The sequence below is a fragment of the Equus quagga genome, chromosome 9, assembly GCF_021613505.1.
Source record: "Equus quagga isolate Etosha38 chromosome 9, UCLA_HA_Equagga_1.0, whole genome shotgun sequence".
Lineage (NCBI taxonomy): Eukaryota > Metazoa > Chordata > Mammalia > Perissodactyla > Equidae > Equus > Equus quagga.
Genome location: NC_060275.1, coordinates 24,934,903 through 24,953,088, shown reverse-complemented (window position 1 = coordinate 24,953,088; position 18,186 = coordinate 24,934,903). Strand labels below are relative to the sequence as shown.

The following is an 18,186-nucleotide window of genomic DNA, read 5'->3' as shown; positions in this document are numbered from 1 at the left end:
CCGAGGGCGAAGGGAGGGGCCGAGGGCGAAGGGAGGGGCCGAGGGCGCAGGGAGGGGCCGAGGGTGAAGGGAGGGGCCGAGGGCGCAGGGGAAAGTGTCAGTTGTAGAAAGGAGGAGAGATGCCCCCCTTTGTCTGAAACTGGAAGGCAACCATAGAGATGGAGATACGTCATCATGAAAATGAGAAGGATGCGCGAGTTCAGTTCTTCCAAGTCAGCCTTAATCTTGTCAGTAAATCCAGAGGTGGGTTATCCCCTAGGAGTGGGATAGGACTTGAGAGGACATATTCTTATACTGAACTAATCCATGTAGTGCTTAGAATGACCAAAAAGCAGATCAAATTAAACCACACAGGGCCAGCCTGGTGGCCTAGCGGGTAAGCTTGCATGCTCCACTTCGGAGGCCCGGGGTTCAACAGTTTGGATCCCAGGTGCGGACATATGCACCCCTTATCAAGTCATGGTGTGGCAGGCGTCCCACATACAAAGTAGAGGAAGGTGGGCATGGATGTTAGCTCACAGCCAATCTTCCTCAGCAAAAAAAAACAGGAGGATTGGCAGTGGATGTTAGCTCAGGGCTAATCTTCCTCAAAAAAGAAAAAGTAAAAAAAATTAAAATAACCCAGAAGACAGAGGCTGCTGGAGAAGGGAACTCTGCACTGCAGTTTAAGGATGCTCAGCCAAATCTCACTGGGGAACCAGGACTGAAATTCACCCCCACTGCATGGACAGAAACACAAGAGGTATGCTATTAATGACCCCTTATGTCTAAAGTTTCCTTATGCAGTATTCAGGTTTTAAGAGATTTGTTAGAGAAGTAATGTCTTCCTCATTTGCCAAATAAGAAAACTAAAATGCAGACAAGTTTTCCTGTTTGGCTTCAAGCCACAAAGAAAATCAGGGGCAGAATCAGAATTGGTACCCAGGAATCTTACTGATCCAACTTGAGCTTTATTAAACACTTCCCACAAAGGGTGTGGACCCAGCTAATGGCCCCAGAGAGTCCCAGACACAGCACAAACTTGGCAAGCATCCAAACCAGGTCATGATGCCCCGAGAGAATTAAGATCCTCCTAACATGGCCTTAGGACAGCACGGTTCTTCTGAGAATTTGAGGGGAACGTTGATAATTTGATTGCAATATTTTCACTTACTGATGACATGATGTCCTTTGCACGCCGTAATGATTTAATTTTATTGTTTAATGGCTCTATTTTCATTCTCAATTAAGATTTCCTTATTGTCAGAAGTACACTGGGGCTGATGCAATGGGAGAAATCAAAGAGGGTGATTATTTAGTCTACATTACTGATGAGAAGGGCAACAGGCAGAATGAAATCAATCAACAATTCACTTTTGATTTAGACTTGGGAAATGGTGAGAAATGACAGTCACTGATCAAAATGGTTTCTCTCTAGTGTCAGGATTTTCAGAAGACCCTCTTTCTGTGATGGTACATGGTCTAATACGGAAACTTGTCTAAAAGGGATGGTTTTTAGTTTCCTCTCTTCCATCTTCTTTCTGGAAATACTCCCAGGTCAAGCCAAACCCTCTCTTGAGTTTCACTTCGAGAAAGAAAATGAGCTGCCTGCTCAGCCACAAATTGGGAATACCAACTTCTCTTTCATTCATTCTTCAAATGTTTATTGAGATCCTACTTTCAACAAGGCAGAGAGCTCGTCAGGTGGCACAATGCTCAGACTGTGCCCTCCAGGAGAACGGACCAGGAGAGGACCTGAGACATGGTCTTACGTGTCTATGGGAATCAGTAAGTGCCATAGAGAGGAGCTGACGAAGAGCATGGAGTCAGGGGCAGTCCACCAGGATATCCTTCATAAAAGAAGGAATGTCGGCACCTGGGCTTCCCAGGAACAGAGTTGAGCAGGGAGAGACAGAGAAGGAAGGCATTGTAGGAGGCAGGTGTGGCACAGGCATGGGGGCCCAGCTGGATGCCGCCGGATGAGCCGGGTAACCTCATGCATCCCAAACTCTTCCACAAGCCACTTGCACCAAGCCCAGAGCCTTGGGAGGCTCTTCTCAAACTTCAGCCCCCATTTGCTTCCCTCTCCGCCACATACCTGGTTTGTTCTAATGTAAAAGCAATGGTCTTTTTGTCCCAAATCTTGAGGAAAGTGGATGCCATAGGGAGAAGCACCAGATTTATCCCTCGGCTTCCCATACCCTCTGGCCCAGGGAAGCAGCCGCCTCCCGATGCCCAGACGGGAAGTGAAGCGAAGGCTCTCCAGTTCTACCGACTCTGTGAACGGAAAGCTGCTCTCAGCCATTTCCTTGTCCAACCCACTGTCTGGTCTGTCTGTCCTGCCTTCTGTTTTCCTGACTTTATTACTTGGCAGTCATTATCACTACTGGAATGAAAGCATAAGTTCAAGTTCTTCCATAGGTAACCGGAGATGATCTCTGAAAACGGTTCACTATTCACTTGACCCAGAAAACCCTGCAAAATCATGCAAATCAAGAGCTTCGTATCTCCATGTTCACGTTAAGAACATCTGTGAAACTGCCCAGACCATCAAAGGTACACATATCTGAAAAGCCACCAAGTCTCTGAAAGATGACACTTTGCAGAAGCAATGCATGCCACTCCATCTAACAATGGTGGAGTGCCCAGGCCAAAGAGTGGGGCTGGACACAGGGCCAGGGGCCCCGAAAGAGTACTGAGTTTTTGCCTTATGTGCTTGAAAATGCAGAGGAATGCTGAACTTAACAGTTTAGATGTTGCCTCTCTGGGCATAGAGTTCATTTAAGAACAAAGCCCCCAGGATGCGTCTCTGGATGTCCAGAGCTCCTGGTCCGCTTAACCCCTCCGTGAGCTCCTCCTGCCACACTGAGATGATCTTTACTGAGAAAGAGAGGATTGTTGCACAGAAGAAAAAATATCGCAGAAGAGACAAAAACTTAGGGCTCGGGAATCAATTCAGCATAAGATGAATGCAAATAAAATTTTTAAAAAACAGTTCAAGTTTAAACATCTTTTCTGAGACATTAATTACTCCCACACAATCACCAATACCCCTTCTTCCAAAAAATAATCATAAACTTACAGAAACATTTTTACATAACCAACTGGTTCAATCTATAGCAACCAATAAACTGTGCTGAACTGCAATGTTTAATAGAACCAGTAGAATCCGGAAAATGTTCTGTGCTGTCTTACCTGAGCGAGGGAATGAGGAACCATGTGCAACTGGCTTCCACTTCATTCTGAGGAAAGGCAGACGTAACTAATCCTGGGAACATCACTGTTCTTTAAGCAAGCTTGGGGCTGACTGTAAGCCACATTTTGTCCTTGAAGATGAAACATAGAACAGATTAGAGTTCTATCACCAGAGAGAAATACATAATAAGACCTTTTCAGGCTATCTGCCCCTGATAATTGCTAGAGATACATTTCAGGCCATGCTGTTTGGCAAACTTTGAAGATTCTCATATTAGTTTCTATTTCTGCAAGGGCCCAGTGAGAAAGCTACACGTGCTTTACTGTGGAAGAGAATAGGATCAATAGACAGCACTGTGAGAGGCCAGATCAACCCCACAGACATGACCACGTGTCATTTCGTGCCTGCTCTTAATGTTCTAAAGCATCCTCATGCTAGTCGTCATTCTGTCCTTCCAGTCCTAGGAGGAGGTCATTCTCATCCCTTGTTGACAAGTAGGGAAACTGAGGGGCAGGCAGACTGGGTGGGGGACTTGCCCAAAGCCTCAAAGCTTGTTTTTTTTTTTTAAAGACTTTTTTTTTAATTTTTCCTTTTTCTCCCCAAAGCCCTCCAGTTCATAGTTGTATATTCGTTGTGGGTCCTTCTAGTTGTGGCATGTGGGACGCTGCCTCAGCGTGGTCTGATGAGCAGTGCCATGTCCGCGCCCAGGATTTGAACCAACGAAACACTGGGCTGCCTGCAGCGGAGCGTGCGAACTTAACCACTCGGCCACGGGGCCAGCCCCCTCAAAGCTTGTTGACGGCACTGGGGTCTATGTGTCTGGCTTCCTCTCCTGCTTTGACCAGCCGGAGTTGTGTGGACCCTGGCACTCACCTCTGAAGGTCGTTCTTATTCTCAACAGCCTTCCTCTCTCCCATCCTTTCCACCTCCTCCCACCTGTTTTCCTCTCCGCCCTCTCCTCCACCTTCCTTGTCTCCATTTTCAGTTTGTTGTGGACATTGTTCAATATGCTCCTTCCTCTTGATCTAACCATTAGTCTCAGGGTTGCGTTTACCTTCCTTTTGGTTTTACGTTTACAGGAGAATGCAGTAGAATCCCACTGAGTGACAAGTGTCTAGGCTTATATGACAATGAGAACAATGTCAGGCACAATTTGACCAACGGAACAATAGACCCATGTCCACAATTTTACAATGTGTGCTGCCGTCATGAAAAATCCAGTCTATTATTAGGACAGCTGACTCTTCTTTGAGAGACTGGAGAAGACTATAGTAGTAGGATATTCTTTTAAAGGGTCATGCGCCGGTAACGATGTTTCAGTCAACAACAGACCGCGTATATGACGGTGGTCCCTTAAGATCAGTACCATAGAGCATAGGTGTGTAGTAAGCTGGAGCATCTAGGTTTGTGTAAGTGCACTGTGATGTTTGCACAACGATGAAATCGCCTAATGCAGCATTTCTCAGAATGCATCCCCGATGTTAAGTGACGCACGACTGTGCAGCCACAACAGATGTATTTCAACAATCCCATCTTTGATCTCATAATGCCAGCCTCCCACCATAGCTCCATCGCATCCTTACAGCACCTTTCCCCATGTTATTCATTTAATTCCTCCGGAAAAGAACAAAAGACCATTTCATTAACACCCATGTGTTCAGGAATCAACTCTGCAGGCCGTAGGTGCCCCGGGCCTGCAGCAGCTTCCTCTCCCTCCTGTTGGCCTCTGTTCCCTCAAGAGACTACACGTGAGATCATCCCCAGAAAGGAAGGGAAAGTAAGACAAGCAGATCACTCAGTTTTACCCACTGGGAATTTTTTTGTAGCTTTAAGTATTCTTGTTCTTACTCTTTCTCGTAACTTCTGGTAAATGAAAGTTGACCACAGTTGAACATAGAGAAAATTTCAGATCTTAGAATCAACCACTATTACCTGTCAAAATGAATGTCTCTTGGTACAATCATTTTGGAGGGGAAGTTGACAATATTATCAAAAGTCTGTGTACATGTGTCCTTTGACTCAGTGTGCCAATGATCATTTACCTAGGGCTGTGGTGATTTTCTGCAAATTAGAAAAAGGAACCCCTTCCTCAAGATGTTTTATGTCTATTTGCCAGAAAATTATCATAATAAGTATTTAAATTTAGTTATTCTGTCTACCAAGTGACTGGTGCCCACGCAGATGAGGCACTTTGCGCAGTGTACAATCTATGCAACTGTATGCATTGGCCCAGTTACCTTATGAATACATATGAAAGATGATGTCAAGATACATGTGAAAAGGTGTTCGTTGAAACATTATTTGTAATAGCAAAAAATTTTTGCAAATGTCCATCAGCAGGAGACAGGTTAAATAAATAAATTAGGGTAGCTTTATACAATGGAATACTGTAGTTGTGCGGAAACAAAGAGATTTTCAAGATATATTATTAAGTGAAAAAAGCGAGGTGCAGAGAAGAATACATTATAATTCAATGCACATAAATTTTTAAAAGGCAATGGATGAGGGGCCGGCCCAGCAGCGCGGCAGTTAAGTTTGCACACTCCGCTTTGGCGGCCTGGGGTTCGCTGGTTCGGATCCTGGATGCGGACATATGCACTGCTTGTCAAGCCATGCTGTGGCAGGCATCCCACATATAAAGTAGAGGAAGATGGGCATGGATGTTAGCTCAGGGCCAGTCTTCCTCAGCAAAAAGAAGAGGATTGGTGGGAGATGTTATCTCAGGGCTAATCTTCCTCAAAAAAAAAAAAATGTATACTGACATGGCCAACTTTTTTCTCAAAAGACACACAAGGAATCATTACCAGGAGTCTCCTGGGAGGAGAGTAATTGGGTAGGGAAGGAAGCTTTTAGTTCAAATGTGTACTTTTCTGTATTGTTTGAATTTTCTTACCCAAAGAATTTATTGCTTTCAATTTAAAAAATCAATAGGGATTCTCAGAATAGAAAGTTACAGCTCTTTTTTTTTCTTGCACTTCTTCTCCCCAAAGCCCCCCGGTACAAAGCTGTGTATTTTTAGTTGTGGGTCCTTCCAGTTGTGGCATGTGGGACGCCACCTCAGCATGGCCTGATGAGTGGTGCCATGTCCACACCCAGGATCCAAACTGGGGAAACCCTGGGCCACTGAAGTGGAGCATGCAAACCCAACCACACGGCCACAGGGCCGGCCCCTGGACTTTTAAGCATTATTTTTTAATGGCTGTGCACATCCCCCAACAGCCTACATTAAAAAATAAACTGCAGGGTTTTTTTTTAATAGCAATAGGTCCAAGGAGGGGAAGCGGGAAGAGGCTGAGGGGAGGCAGGAAGGCAGACAGCTCTCTGTACCTCTGCTCTTAGGCCATTTTCACATCTCAGTTCTTGCTTCTGAAGACAAACAAATACTAAATTCATTTCTCTATTAAACAACTAACATATTTAATCATAGAACAAGAATATCATTAATCTCTCTTTCTTTTATTAATTCAGTTCTAGTCAAGCGTGAACTCAAAGCTTCCAGAGTTGCCATCTCTTAAATTCTGGGGAACCTGTGAGAAAGCTACTGGTGGCGTGCTTCCCTCATTTTACACTGCTAAGTGGGTGTAGAAGAAGGAGGTTGGCCGGCTTCTCATTTTGATTTTGGTCCCTAGAGAAAAGAGAAGCCTAGCTTTCTATCTGCTCCTGAATTTAAGCCCCTATTAGAATAAAAATAAAGTTGAATTCATTATTACAAATTTTATGCTAAGAATTCACTCCCCCGAATGAATATTTATTTAGGCTACACGTACATTGTTCCCAAAAAAGAGGATGAAAAGGAAAAGATTTTTCTTGGATGAGCAGAAATGACGTTTAATATAATTAAGTAACATAGCAACCCCAAATCTAACAATAGAGTGACATTTATCTCTTAAAAAAAGAAAAAAAAGAACTATTTGTATTTCTTTTTAAAAATTCCCTTTGGGAACGGATGTAGGAGGAAAGCACTCTGAGTGTTAGAATTTTACAGAACGTTTTTCTACTTTGGGGTTTTGTATTTTGAATCATTTGTTCCAGTGTCAAGGTCATCAGACCTTGATTTTGATCACAACTTACACACATTTTGTTTATAAGTCACACACACTGCGTTCTTCTACACATCGGGCGGTAGAGTTTAAACGCTGAACTCGCTCCAGGGCAAGGTCTTCTCGGACACAAGTGTAACAACTACGCCTTTACACTGTGCTGCTTCTGTTTGGAGACTGAGTATGTAGAGCCCCAGGATCGATTTGCTGACTGCATTTGCCTTGGTTGCCCTGACTATGTCATTAAACAAATATTTATTCATTAAATAACCATTCATTGAGAGTCTCCTGGGTGCCGGGCTCTCTGGGTGCCAACACTAGCGCATAGGGAATGAAAAATATACAGATGAAGACGATACGATCCCTGCCCTCAGACAGGTCACAAGCAGGCAGGCCATGGTTCTTCCGTCCAGTGTCCATTATGATGTTTGTCCCGTCCAATCAGGGCTGGGACTGAAGAAAGCGAGAGAGACACCTAGGACAAAATTTTAGGAGACACAGGCCCTCAGGGCTGTGCAAATGCAGATGGGTACCTGAGAGTGAGGGTCTCAGTAAATTTTGAGCTCCCGGGCTCCTGGCTTCACCCTTGCCCTGGCCTGCCAGTCTCCTAACCCGGCCACCTGGCTGCCTGACCTCCCACCTCACCTCTTCCCTTCTGCTGCCCTTCTCCCAAGTCACTGACACACTCACTCTCCTCTCAGCTCCTTCACTTCCCCGAAAACGTCTACACTCAGTGTCTATTTTTCATGCCTGGGAGTATGCAGCCCTCCCTGCACCCAGCCCTCATTTACCTGCTTCTTCCAGGCCTCGTTTGAACCGCACGCTGCAAGTCCTCCCCAGCCCTAACAGCCTGCTCAGTTTCTCCCCAGGCACCTGCCCTCCTGTAGCAGCGGCCAGCACGAGCCAATGTGTATTCAACTACTGCCTGGGAACCCAGCTCCCCATCCTGGGTCGTGCGCCTGTAGGAAGCGAGGCTTGTGTTCCCGTCTTTGTGGGACCTCGCTCCAAACCTGCATCACCCAGCACAGTGCCTTACACCTGGTGGGCGTCTTAGCCCACTCCAGCTGCTATAACAAAGTACCACAGACTGGGTGGCTTGACAACAAACAGCTATTTCTCCCAGTTCCGGAGGCTGGGAAGTCCATGATCAAGGTGCCAGCAGATGTGGTGTCTGGTGAGGGCTGGCTTCCTGTTTGCAGATGGCCATCTCCTGGCTGTGTCCTCACATGGCAGAGAGCAGATAGAGGAAGCAAGCTCTCTCCTGTCTCGTCCTATGAGGGTGCTAATCCCATTCCTGAGGTCTCCTCTCTCATGACCTAATCACCTCCCAAAGGCTCCACCTCCAAACACCACCATCCTACTGGCGACTAGGTTTCAACATGAGAATTTTAGGGGGACATAAACCTTCAGTCCATGGAGTGGACTTTTAGCAAATGATTGCTCCATTTGTCTGAATCTTTACAATCTTCAGCACATTTTTAGTGTTGCTTTTCACTTCAACAAAAGCAAACATTGGTTTGAGGTGTCACAACACTCTAATTCTACAGAAATATAACAGGAATTATAAGGAGTCAGCTTGCTAAAAAACGCATTTTCTTATTTCCCAGTGGCTAATAAATGCAATAGTAGCTTAAGCAAAGGGGCGTTTGTTTAGCACTAATTTCATTTGTGTGTGGGGGTGGTAAATTGTTTATGACGATAGGCTTTCTCTTTGTTGTATAAAAGATGGTCACTGGCTGAAGGTCTCCACAGCCATTTCTCAGGGTAACACGACTATTAAATGACTTTTAATAAAGAATTACACCGGTGACTTTCTTCAAATTGGACAACACAGCAATAACAGGATCTTCTCTTTACTGATGATGATAATGTGGCGTGGGATAGAATTAGATACAGCCAATTTAAGTAAGCAGCATTCCCTATATATTACTAAGGCACACCACTTCGTCAGTGTGGGAAATTGCAACCCCTCCTCCCACATACTCGCCACAAATGGTCATCTAAGTGTGCAGTTAGGATGCTTCTCAAGATGGTGTCCTGGAGGAGTTAGTAGCCTGGGACTCTTAGCATAATTTTACTGCTGGCATTTGCTCTATACAATGCCACACCGGGTTGATCTATCACAGCTATCCTAATATCAGCCCCACTCTGAGCATTTGTGAAATCCATCCTGGAATTAACTTAATGGCCAAAGGTTGAATTTGTCCAATCATTGGAACTAGGGAGTGGCCATCCCCTCTTCTTGCTCTTTCCTTGCAAGGACCTGCTGTATGGGACGTCCGTCTTCATGGTGTAACTTGATAATACAGCTTAGAGTTATAGCAATTTTGTAACATATTTATGCAAGCAAATTCAAAACGCTGAATGGAAAACCCTTATCTTTCTAGGAAGACCTTAGCCAAAGCCCTTTGTGATGTGTTTTTCCTCCTTCCTCATTCCACATCCAGACACCACTCCTCTTCCATCTAAAATATGTAATAATTAAAGTCAAAATGAACACTACATGCTAAATGTGGAACAGAACAGGTTTTTCTAGTCCACAGTGACTTTACTACTGCAATCAAAACATGCATTGTCAACCAGGAAAGTTTCCAGACTCAGAAGTCCTGGAGCACGTTCAGGAGATGTGCCTTGAAATGTAGCAAGGTTGCAGCCAGGGGTAAATAAAGAGAAGCTCACACTGTTCAGTAGATGTGCTTCTAGAAAGCTGTATAAAGACTGAAATGCTGTAAAATCAATGAGTTTTTAAAATCAGTTAATTGGGAGTTGGTTGTTTTAGAGGAAATATGAATGAAGACTCATCAATTTTATCTGCTTCCAAGTTGTGAGTTTAGGGCTTTCTAAAAGTACGCAGGTTCCTCCAAAAATTAAAAATAGAACGACCTGATGATCAAGCAATTCCACTTCTGGGTACATATTCAAAGGAAACGAAATCGCTCTCTCAAAGAGGTTTCTGAACCCCCATGTTCATTGCAGCATTACTCCCAGCAGCCAAAACATGGAAATAACTTAAGTGTCCATCAACAAGTGAATGGATAAAGAAGACATGCTGTAAATATATATATAGAATATTATTCAGCCATAAAAAAGAAATAAATCCTGCCATTTGCAACAACATGATGCCCTTGAGGCCATTATGCTAAGCAAAATAAGTCAGACAGAGAAAGATAAATACTGTATGATCTCACTTATATGTGGAATCTAAAAAAACTGAACTCAAGAAACAGAGAACAGATTGGTGATTTCCCAGGGAGGGAGTAGGGGGTGGGGGAAATGGGGGAAGATAGCAAAAAAAAAAAGAAAAATATTTCATGACTCATGGAAATTACATGAAATTGCAATTTCAGTGTCCATAAATAAAGTTTAATTGGAATACAAATTAATTAATTAATTATAAAAAGTAGCCATCCAGTTCTTTGAGACTTAGGGTCCATGACTACAGACCTGAACTGCAGAGAAAGTGATGAAGGGCAATCCACAGAGATGTCACTCAGTACCGAGTACTCTGGGATCACACAGTTCAATTGAATTGGGAATGAGGGAAAGGAAGAATGTCTTGACCTCTGTCTTAGGTGTTGTCTCTGCCACCACATATTCCATTACTCTTTGCTTCAGTGGATTCAGAACCCAAATTTAGGGTTCTCCTGTAACCACCAGGTTGATTGACTGCCGGGCACAAATAAACTACCACCAAGTAACTCACCCCAACTGTTGCTCACTCGTTCTTGGAGACCTCCCAGAAAGAAGATTTGCAAAAATTCCAGAGTTTCATTACTTCAACCTCGAGCTTGTGTTTCTTGCTAACATTGTCACTTCAATGGTCTGGGGTTGGGTAAACAATCGTGAATGAAACTGGGACCCCTCTCCATGGTCTGATAGGTGAATCTTGCAAGCAAGCTGCATAGGCTTAAAGTCAGTACAATAAAAATCCATGCTGCGCTGTGAAGCCCCATGCAGGCCTCCTAAGCTTGTGTTTAGATGACCTTGCAACCCCTCATCTCATGACTGAAGACGGCAGCAGGATGAATCAGCAACAGGAAGAGATAAAGGGTACCTCGCCCTCACATTTCCCACCTCATTTCTTAGAGATTGAGGGGAAAAGTAACAACACTGGTCCTTGCCTCCCTCCACACAGAGATAACACCAATAGTCCAAGCCTCGTTTGACATATAACCAAAAAGTTCTTTCTCTCTTTGAAGGCTGAGACTATTAGACATGTAAGGCCTTTCCTGCGCCTACACTGCTTTGTTAAAAGGTATAAAAACTGCACTCAGGTCTGTGGACCTCAGAGCAGTTCCTCAGAACACTCTGTTGGCCTGTTTCTCAGGACTGGAGTTCCTCACTTTGATTACTGAATAAACTCCTTCCCTTAACTTTTACCTAGACTCTTTATTTCAGTCAACACAATCATAATTGTTTATGGAGTATTTCTTGGATTCATATCTTGGACACAATGTGGCTTATACACACAAGGACAGCAAACAGATGAGAGATAAAGCCTCAGCCCTTAAGAAGTTTATAGATGAATTAAAGAATTGAAATGAATTTCCCTGACCTCATTCTCTGTGCACTTTGCAGGATCCCTCAACATAACATACAACTAATCTTCTAGAACCTTCAAGAACTTTTCAAGATCAAGTTCAGGCTCCTCATACTGATTCTCAAAGCTTTCCAGGCTCTGCCCCATTTTACTTCTCCAACGTTATCTCCCCTCACCTGTTATCTGCACACCTTCCATCTCCAGACCCACTCCAGCTCCGGGCAGCCCAGGGGTCTCCCTGTCTCTCCAATATTGTTTGCTTGGTTCACTCTCCCTGTCACTACTCATAAAAGATTGCCACAATGGCACTAGTCAACAAAGGCTTTATGTAAGAGATGGTTCTAGAGAATGAAAGCCTATTTGAAAGATCTTTTGTGGTGGCCTGAGCTAATTAGCTTCCATTTCTTCACGTTAGATCTGCTGCTCACCTTTATCCAAATAATAACCTTTTATGTGTAGTAAAACTTAATTGAGCCTCATAATTTGGAACTTATGCAGACAAGGGTTAATTTGAAGTTTGACTTTTACAACTGACAATTAGCAGCACTTAATATATGAGCAAGTTTGATGGGAGGAAGGTTTAGATATCGTAAAAGATAAAAATTTTTTTAGCACTTTCAAGTATTTTAGAAACACCTTTTACCAAAAAGAAAAAAAAAGGATGTACTAATTAGAAAGAAATCTTATATATTTATTAAAGCAAGATCCATAAGGTAATCTACTAAGATTTTTATTAACTTAATTGGGTGCTGTAACAATTCAAAGTAATCAAAATCCATTTCCTTTACATATTATATAATTTAACTTTTTCTCTAATTGAGATCTGCTTCAATTTAGTGCAAATGAATAAAACATTATTCATTAGAAAACTTTATTCGTTTGGAGATCATTAAAATAATTCTCTATGCCTACCTCCTGTCTCTAGGGTTTACTGTGTGACCTTGGGCAGGTCATTTTAACATCTATAAGGCTCAGGTACGTCATATATAAGGCGGGAAAAAATGGAACCTCTTGTGAGATTCGTGAGGATTAATTGGGAAGACATCCGGTGTAGAGCCAGGCCAGTGGTAGACACTCAATAAACATCAGTTTTTCCTTACCTTCTTTCTTACTGATTCTTAAAAGATAGCCTTGGGGCCGGCCCGTGGCCCAGTGGTTAAGTTCGCTCGCTCCGCTTAGGCGGCCTAGGGTTTCTCTGGTTCGGATCCTGGGCACTGACATGGCACCTCTCGTCAGGCCATGTTGAGGCGGCATCCCACATGCCACAACTAGAAGGACCCATTACTAAAATATACAAGTATGTACTAGGGGTATTTGGGGAGAAAAAGCAATAAAAAAAAAATAGAAGATTGGCAACAGTTGTTAGCTTAGGTGCCAATCTTTAAAAAAAAAAAAAAACGATAGCCTGTATATATCTTTAGATTGATCTTTTGGTACTGTGTTTTTATTTTGGGTATGAATTAATTCTTTTTGTAAAACCAAAATCCCCCTATTGGCATTTTACTAAAATAGTCCAATTGTTTTGCAGTAATGCTAGTAAGTGTTTCTGATAAAACTGAGAAGATCCAGTCAGTGATGTACCCCATATCAATCAGGAATAGTTTCAGATGCAAGTAACAGAATATCCAATCCATAGTGTCTGAAAAATAAAGAGTTGTTTTTGTTTTGTTTTGTTTTATTACATAACACAAAAATCCAGAGATAGGAGCTATTAGCATTGGCTCACCTGCTCAGCGGTGCCTTCAAGGACCTCAGTTCTTTTCATCTTTTTACTTGCTCTAGCTATTGTCATTACACCAGTGCTTCACCCTCCTGCTTGTCTGAGGTTGTTACCACATCTCCAGTGCATCTTTCCACATTCGAGGTGGAATGAATGGGGAAGAATAGCACCAGCCACATCTTTCTCAGTGTAACAAATCCTTACCAGAAGTCTCTCAGCACACTTCCGCTTACGCATTTTGACCAGAACTAGCCACGTAGACACTTCTTTCCAATTGCAAGAGAGGCAAGAAAACCAGTATCTGGCAAAGGAAAGATGGATTTCCATAATTTTCTTAGACTAATAACAATTCATCAACTGGACTAAGTCACATTACTACCCAGAACAAAATCAGGACTGTTTTAGCAAGAAAGAAGTGTAGGGGGTGGATACGACATTGGTAACAGGGTCTGCATGTACGGACCTTCTATCCCATGAAAGTAGTCTGTGGGGTTGTGAAGCACTGCTCTCTGCCCTTCGTCACTCACATCTCTCATCAGTTACAAAACTCTCAGATACAACCCAACAGTTAAGATTAAATTCATATAAATCTCAAATTTTGTTATGTTTGCTTTATCTACTAAAAAAAACTCTTTAAAGGTAGAAAGCTGGATGAGGAGATTTCTCACAGATCTGAGATCTATGATTCAAAATTCAATATAAGAACCATAAGGGTACTGTGTACAGTTCTTTTTTTCTTTTTTTTTTGAGGAAGATTAGCCCTGAGCTAACTGCTGCCAATCCTCTTCTTTTTGCTGAGGAAGACTGGCCCTGAGCTAACATCCATGCCCATCTTCCTCTACTTTTATACAGGGGACGCCTACCACAGCATGGCTTTTGACAAGCGGTGCCATGTCCGCACCCAGGATCTGAACCGGCAAACCCCGGGCCACCGAGAAGCGGAACATGCAAACTTAACCGCTGCGCCACTGGACCAGCCCCACTCTATGCACTTCTTGTGTAAGAATATCTCCTACTATGCCCTTATCTGCAACTTATTCAAGTCGTGATCAGTTAGAATTTCAAGATCTTTTTCAGAAAGTCTACTCTTTCTTTTTGCAGCTTATTTTTCCTCAATAAGTTAACAAATCTCTGCTTTTCCCTATTGATACCTTTCTAACCAGTTTGAATCAATATCATTCAATCATTCTACAAACATTTTCAAAGCACTTATTTTGTGCCTCACTCTGGGAATATAAAGATGGAGACAAAACCATTTTTTGTCTATAAGAAGCTCGTAATCTGGGAGAAAGATTGTAAGCCAATAATGTATAAGGAATAGTTTGTCATAGGTGTTATGAGAGAAATAATAAAGGAGAAGGGGAGAGAAAGGCAAGAGTGGCCAGTTCTTAATGGGGTAGAGACAGAACGAAACTGAGAATGAAGAAGTTAAAATCTTCCTTGGGCGAAAACTTTGAGATGAGCTTTGCTAACTGCCCCTGTGCATACTCAGCACAACCAACTGTTGTTTAAAACTAACCACCTCTTTCTGTCCCTCCTTAGTATACGAGTGAGCTGTTTTTCCCAGGAAATTAAGGTCCAGACTTCAAGATTCAGCCTTACAAGGCCAAATGCAGGCTGAAGATGAAAACTAACCAGAAAAGTCCAGACAAGTCAAGGGAAAAGAAATTCGGTCCTCAAGAACAAACGCAGGCTGGTGGGAAGGCACCAACCAGCAAAGCCACATGCTCCCCCTCCCCTACCTAAAACCCCAGAGAAAAACCCCTACCTTTCTCCCTGTGAGGAGGTGGTTTTGAGTTTTAACTCCCATCTCCTCATCTGGCTGCCTTTTGATAATAAAACTCTTTCCTTGCCGCAAGCCTGGCATTCCAGTTATTGACCCTCCTGTGTATTGGATGAACAAACCTGTGTGACTGCTCAGTAACAAGGATTCTAAGAATCTGAGTCATGAACTTGGGAGACCTTCTCTAGAACTAGCATCTTCTGGATTGATTGCATTTTCAAGGAATTCATTCGTAGGTGTTTTCCTTTTGCTAACAATTGCATATGTTATAAACTCTTTAATTAAAGATTTGTTAATAAGGGAAAGTCTTTGTGTCTTCAGTGATGACAGATTTGTTTATCACTGCCTATCATGATGCTCTCTAGCATGTGGGAAGAGAGCCAAAGGGAAAAGACTGATTTCCCAGCTTCCTTCAGGGTCAATAGGAAATCACTCACTTTTTTTCCTCTTGGCCACTCGGCTCCCCTGACACACGTTTGTTCATGACACTAGGAAGTGAGTAGGCACCTACTAGTGATCACCAGCTTTTGAATTCTCTCCTTCAACTTTAAGCTAAATGAAGACGAAATTAGAAATTCAACAACTTCATGTATCAGCTACTATTTTCCAAATTGTGCCTTGTGACTCATTAACAGCTCATGAAATCAGTTCAGTGGGTCTTAATCAGCTTTTTTGTTAAGAAGTGGAATAGAAGATATCAGAATGCATTTCACCTAGTAAGACAAAAATTGTTTGGTGAAACTTCTGTTGCAGTTGTGTGTGAGTGTGTATGTGTGTATTGGGTCACAACATAAAATATATTTCTCACTGTGTCTCAGTAAAAGTTAAGCCATTGAACATGACTCTAATCCCCATAAAGACACTTATTAACCATCTAGCAAACATTTGTTGAATTGAACTGATTTGTATGTGTGCTTGTTGGTTTACTTAACAAACACTTACTAAATCTAACTGTGTACACTACATTAACCATTGCAACTCCTCATTTAAATTTTCTGAAAATGTAGGACACCGGCAAGCTTTCAAAGGTTAATCAGATGCAGTAAATGCTCTTTTTTAGGGATAAGTCATTCCATTTACTGGGATTGCTTCATAGTCTTTAATCTGGCTTAACTCCTTCCTGCTGTATAAAATAGACCCTAAGGTCTCTAAATAATGTCCAGAAAAAGATCTTAGGAAAGCATGAGGTACAGTGGGTCGTCAGCAAACAGAGCCTTCAGATCCTTATCGGTTCTAGTCTGGTCCAAACCTCTCCCCCACAGTCAGTCAGAGCAGGTCTACACAGTGTCCTTGCCTCCAGCATAAATGATGTCACAGGTCTCTGTCCCTAGTGTTCCTTTTTCAGGACTTGGGTGCTGAGCACTAATCTTTTCTTGCTACAATGACACCCCAATCCCACCAGCACTGCCAGCAGAGAGGCTTTGCCATTCCCAGGATCTATGTACACTGTCATTGTCCCTCAGTGGGCAGCGTTCCCTACTGTCCAGAGCCATCAGAGTTCTCAATGCCCAAGATGTGCCCCCGAGCATCCCATGCTATCTCAGGAGACTACAGCTTACGAGATCTGGGCCAAATCCAAAGTTGCCTGCACCATCTGCTCTTCCATCTCTCAGCCTGCAGGGGTCAATCCTCCTACAAATTCCTGAGTTCTCTGCCTGCCTTGGACAGCGGGGCCAAGTTGTGGCAGGGGCATCAGGTAAAGATTGCAATCACAACTAAGACAGCCTCTGACCTGTTCGCAGCCTGGTGGAGGGTATGGCACACAGATATGTGATCCACATATCTGTGATCCACAGATATGTGAGCAACCAGGGGGTTGGGCAAGACTCTCAGAGGCCCCCCTCTTTTCTCACCCTCCCTAATCCAAAGGAGAATACACGCCCATGCCCCATTATCAGGGACCAAGGCTCTAAGAGTTCACAGCCCCAGCCACAGCGTGCGTGCCATTGCTTCCTGGAGAGGAGGCTTATCACGTCTCCGTCCCTGCCCCTGAAGGGCATGTTCATATCATCTGAGCTCCCAAGCTCGGCTGACCCTTGTGAAAGTCCAACCTGGTCAGTTAGGCTCCGGACTGCCTCAGCTGCGTTCCTCCTGAGCTTTCTGAACGCCCTGGCGAACAGGCAAAGCCTTCTGCAGTCTTCTTTTCCTCTCTCCTGAACCAGATCTACAGTACCCTAAAGGAGAGCAGATTTGCAGGTATTTCCCAGCCTTGTTCCCAAGCAAACCCTTGGCTGCCGGCTGGTTCTCCTTCGTCCTCTCTGGCCCCTCCCATGTGCCCGAATAACTATCTTGGCTTACCCTATGGGTGCCCTTACCTGATTGTGGCGTGTTGTCTTCCCCACTATAGTCTAAACGTCTTGGTTGACGTCAGCGTATTTTTTTATCTTTCAATCTCTGGTATTTAGTGCAGTCCTTGGACAGAGCTGGTGCTCAGTAAAAAGCTTGCTAGCAGATTGAAAGAATAACTGAAAATTGCAGAAAAATAGAGTTGGTAGGAAAAATGAAATTCCTTAATTACACATATTCCAGGGAGCAACCTTAGCAGCTATATCATAAGCTAACTGGTGTATGCTGGGATTTTCTCATTATAGAAGCTGCAATTTGACTTGTGTTCCATCCAAATCATTGTTCTAAGCGGTATCACAATGCAAGCCACCATATTCCTATTCCTGTGTGTTCTGTGTTATCTAACCTTGCTTCAACACATCCCTCTGAATGGAAAACTTTTCTTAAATTATCATTATACAAACAACACATGGTCACAAAAAAATCACAAGTCTGCATAAGCTAAACTAAAAATAAACCCCAAACACTCCAAATCCTACCACCAAATAATTATTGCTAATATTTGGGATGCAGCCTTCTTAGTTGTTTGGTTTTTTTTTTAGCAGCCTTATTAAGATATAATTCACATATTGTCTTAGTTTG

The 18,186-nt window shown here is 43.1% G+C and overlaps 1 protein-coding gene and 1 pseudogene across 3 annotated transcripts in view; one reads left to right on the top strand and one right to left on the bottom strand.

Moving 5' to 3' along the window:
• MRO (maestro) overlaps positions 1 to 18,186 on the bottom strand; it is a 41,424-nt gene that overhangs the window by 16,871 nt on the left and 6,367 nt on the right. For 2 of the 3 annotated variants that reach the window (XM_046671987.1, XM_046671985.1), the window contains exon 2: positions 3,175 to 3,305. The gene's annotated coding sequence lies outside the window, so the exon portion shown is untranslated. Of the gene's footprint in view, positions 1 to 3,174; positions 3,306 to 13,679; positions 13,777 to 18,186 lie in introns of all 3 variants that reach the window. The other variant, XM_046671986.1, reaches the window with a different exon arrangement.
• LOC124244983 (60S ribosomal protein L17-like) lies at positions 2,439 to 2,998 on the top strand (annotated as a pseudogene).